At 38.1% G+C, this 4456-nt stretch overlaps 1 long non-coding RNA gene across 1 annotated transcript; it reads right to left on the reverse strand.

Moving 5' to 3' along the window:
* Positions 1-1214: 1214 nt before the first annotated feature.
* On the reverse strand, positions 1215-2123 carry LOC119647287. The gene is made up of 3 exons (XR_005248838.1): positions 1823-2123; positions 1618-1692; positions 1215-1559 (listed from the first exon to the last, which is right to left on the reverse strand). It is a non-coding gene; the product is annotated as an uncharacterized LOC119647287 (long non-coding RNA).
* Positions 2124-4456: the final 2333 nt, after the last annotated feature.

The raw sequence follows: 4456 nt of genomic DNA on the forward strand, positions 1-4456 counted from the left end.
GCAGGTAACAGGCAAAACCGAAAGAAGGTAGGTTGATCTAGTTTGAGGCGCTCGTTGATAACGATAACGATAACTTTCTATAAAACAACGTTTATGGAGTTTTTGCAGCCAAATGCCACTGAGGAAACTATTTGACAGGATACCTAGGCCGCGTAGAATTACTTTGATAAAGTGCGTACCTGAATTTGAAGGAGCGTTGACATGAGTGACAAAACCGAGAGAAAAGACTGAATTCTGATCTAATAATAGAAATGGAGTTATTGGGTGAATTATATAGGTGTAGCTAGAATTGAAATATCTGAATTGGAAGGTAAGGGGTTTAAATTTGAAACTAAGACATTTTCAATTTGAATTTGAGTTTAACTTAATTATGATGATGGTTAAACCCGTCGGGAAAGGGAAATATTTATAGGATATGGGAATTAGATGCTGAGTTAAATAGATGGTGCTACAAAGCGAAGTATTATAATTAGAATAAGCTAGAATAAGCTAGTAGATAAGTCTTCTCGTGCTGTAGATGCAAGCGCAGTTTTCTTATATAAATATGTTGCTTTGCCAATTATAAATTTTGTCGAGATCTTGTATGTAGAATAAATACACCATTTAAAGTTAAATCAAAGAAGCTCGGGCAGACCAAACACTTGTAATAGCCACCCCCCATTTTAACCAATGCTTAAGATAGATATATGTGTTCAATGTCTAGCACTGGGAGAATTAATGATTAGAAATGACGGAAAGAGTTATCAAAGTATAAGCGGACAGCGGCAGATCACATAAATAAAAAGTGACCACAGGCGGTATGGATTAAAGTGTATGAAAAATCGTGAGCAAATCCGGCACCAAACCTGGTGAACAATGGACAAAGAGTGAAATGGCTGAGTATTGCTCTGAAAAATACCACTGATAGAAGCGGCATTGGAAAGAGAAGAAGGCGACTGAACTGACCAAATAGAAAGTAGCGGAAGGGAGCAGACAGTGGGCAAATCGGATGGAAGGTGGGTGGAACAGATTTTTAATTTTGTCTTGACGTTCTCGTTTAATTAACGAGAGGATAGGATTAATATTCCTGCAATCGAGACAGAGTCGTGGTGACTTTCGATTCAGAAATAACCTCTTCTGCCTCAAAGACAGGGGCCCATAGATAGGTTAACACGGGTCCTACCATAACTTTCTTAAAAGCGCTTTTTATTTTAGTTCTTGCTACGAAAGCCTACTGGACAGGGTGGAAATGCATCTAGAGGTCCGCGTAGTCAGTTTCACAATATGTGGGAAAACTTCAAGGCCTTCTACTCAAGTGACAAAGCCGAGGGAAAATTATCTCTTTAAGAATAGCCAAGTATGGGATTCCGACCAAAATTTTAGTTCATGGGCAAAATAAATCCACCACACAAGGCCACGTTGGCCAGGTTCTGCATTAATTTATCCATCGGGCCAGGGGACCGCTTATCATGATCTAAACTCAACAATACAAAAGAAATTTTTATTTACTATTCACTTGATGGTTTTTAACATAATTGAATGAATGCAACTTGAACGTAAATTGAAGAAGTTGCCATAACCTAAAATTAAAACGAAATAAATGATTAAGATTTGATTAGATTGATGAATTCATAATACGTTGGCAAATGTTGATATAAAAGCTGTGGCAACCATCTGATGAGGACGTTGAAATTTCCATTGACCATTTGAATGCTGGCGAAAGCGAAGACAAGCATATGTGACACGCACGTATTATATTCAACCCATTGATTAGGATCATGGATAAAGAATTGATAAAATTACCGGTAAAATTTGAAATATCATAATCAAATGAGAACCACACCTGGGTATTACATGGTCCTCATCAACCTCGCAAAGACCACGCCGACAAGGGGTGGATGTCGTTCCTTTTGAATTTGAGTGTTTAACTACTAGAATGGAATTTCAATGATTACCTCCTCGAAATTCAGGAAATACTTTCTGATTTTATTTATTGTGATGGATTGGATTATTCTCTTTGTTCGTTCGTTGATCTGACATTTCGTCAGAATGTTTTGGAACGCAACTGACGTCCTCACCTATCTAATTTTCCACCGAGAAATGGAAGTGGAATTTGAGGTTAAAAAGTGAATTTGAAATTATTATTCAAATTTCAAAATTATAATTTTAATTACAAATGGAACAATGAGTAAGGCGGGGGAAAGTGAGTTCTGATGGGATAATACGAGTAGAAATAGGTGGTGAATCATATAGGTATAGCTAGAATTTGGAATATTTGAATTTGAAAGTAAAGGATTTTAATTTGAAATTAAGATATTTTGAATTTTAAATTTGACTTTAACTTAATTGTGATGATAGGTGAGGGTAGGGAAAAAAATATTGGTAGGACAAGAGAATTATGATAGATGGGGAATCAGATAGATTTAGCTAGAAATTGATTGATATAGAAATATTTTAACTAGTCAGAAATTACAGTAATGCAATAGTTAAATCGTGAGTGTAAATTGAAAGAAAAATAGAGTGGAAAAATAAGGAAGTTCAAAGTTAGAATAAATGATAGAATTTTGGAAGTTTGATAAACATAACTTAATGTTAGTTTCAATTATGAAGTTAATAACAAAATTGAAAACCAACAAAGAATGAATGAATAGAGGTAGGGTTAACAAAAATAGATAAGTAGTAAGTGATTGGTAGGCAAGTGTGTCATAGTCCGCCTGGCTGGTTTGAAGGGATGAGCACTGAGCAGGCCAATAGGTGTAAACGGTATGCCCTGGGTGTCTAAAGCTGGACGCATACTATGGAGAGCTAGTAACGAGCATTAAGATGTAGCTTGAAGATGAAAATCAGCGAAAAATATATATGGCATGAACCAATTGAATGCAGAGTCTTAAAGTATTGCAGGATGGGAGAAGAAGGGGACGATGACAGAGGTTATAAGATGTGCTTGACATAAGTTTAGGTTCTAGACATGGAAGGAATCAAATCTTCAAAGTTTCCATCCCTACACTGCTATGCAGAGTGCCTGGTACAACATATTCTCAGTAAGAAGGGATGAATTTCTACCTCCTTCTTCTTCAATCATTGTCCCTTTCATAAATGGGTTGGGCTTGTTGTGATCGGTTCCGTCATTTGGTTCTATCAAATGCCTGATCTGGATGTAGTCACGAGGCTTTCAAATCTCCATCCAGCGTATCAAGCTACAGTTGTTTTTGCCGACCTTTCGGTCGCTTACCATCGACTTCGATGTTCAGACCAATGTTGCCGAGTGATTTCTCGTTAGCGCGAATTGCGTGACTATACAACCGAAGATTTTTTCTAACGATCGGTGTAACTTGACATCGATCGCAGATATTCTTATTTCGCATATGATGAAAACGTGTCACACCGCTGGTCCAACCGCAAAACACCATTCATTGTCTTTTGTAGTCAGCCAACATGCAGAAGCATCGAGAACACAGGACGGGCGACATTGCGGTAAATTTTAGATTTGAGATGTTTGTTAGTACGTCGCTCTTCGGTTTCTAGAGTTCAGTTAGGATGTCGGTAGGTCCTGTTGCTTCTCCCGATTTCACCCTTTAGCGAAGGGAAATATTTGCGGGATAAGGGATTTAGATGGCGAATCCGGTAAATTTAAATAGAAATTGATGGACAGGCAAATAGTTAATTTGGTGGAAATTACCGTAATGCAGTACTTAAATGGTTAGTGTAAATTGAGAGAAAGATAGAGTGGAGGAATAGCAAAATGATTGAATTTTGGACGCTCCTGAAATAAATAAATGTTAACGTCACGGAAATGAGATGACACATATATATGAGCAGGTAATGGCTGTTGTTGTTAATAGGTGATTTCTTCAGGATGAAAAACAGAGAAGGAATAGTCACAGTTTGATATCCGCGGGTGAAGCCAGCCATCAATGTAGAAAATAGGTTGTTGTCCCCACCAGAAAAGGTTGAATCATTTACTGAGTCGCTGGGAGTAGATTGGATATCACGCAGCATAAAAGCAGGAGAGTGCCCCGTTTGCTGGCGCCTCAGGCTCAATGGAAAATTGTTCGGAGGAAGCGAAATCCATACCTTCTACGGGCGATGCGACCTTTCTTCAGATCGACCACCTGGTTCGCTCGGAGCGAGGATAGGAGACCATTTACATCTTCTATTAAATATGAACAAAGGGAGAATATCAAGAATATGCAGATATATAAATGCACATTACAAATAAATAACCAGCTAAAAGAGAAATAACGGGAATTAAAAGTCATGATACTAGCCGCACACAATACAAGTACACTCTGAATAGCGTGAAATAAGAAGTGGCAGAAGCGAGCAGGCAACAGGCAAAACCGCAAGAAGGTAGGTTGATCTAGTTTGAGGCGCTCGTTGATAACGATAACGATAACTTTCTATAAAACAACGTTTATGGAGTTTTTGCAGCCAAATGCCACTGAGGAAACTATTTGACAGGATACCTAGGCCGCGT

The sequence above is a fragment of the Hermetia illucens genome, chromosome 1 (assembly GCF_905115235.1).
Source record: "Hermetia illucens chromosome 1, iHerIll2.2.curated.20191125, whole genome shotgun sequence".
In the NCBI taxonomy this organism is placed as follows: Eukaryota; Metazoa; Arthropoda; class Insecta; order Diptera; family Stratiomyidae; genus Hermetia; species Hermetia illucens.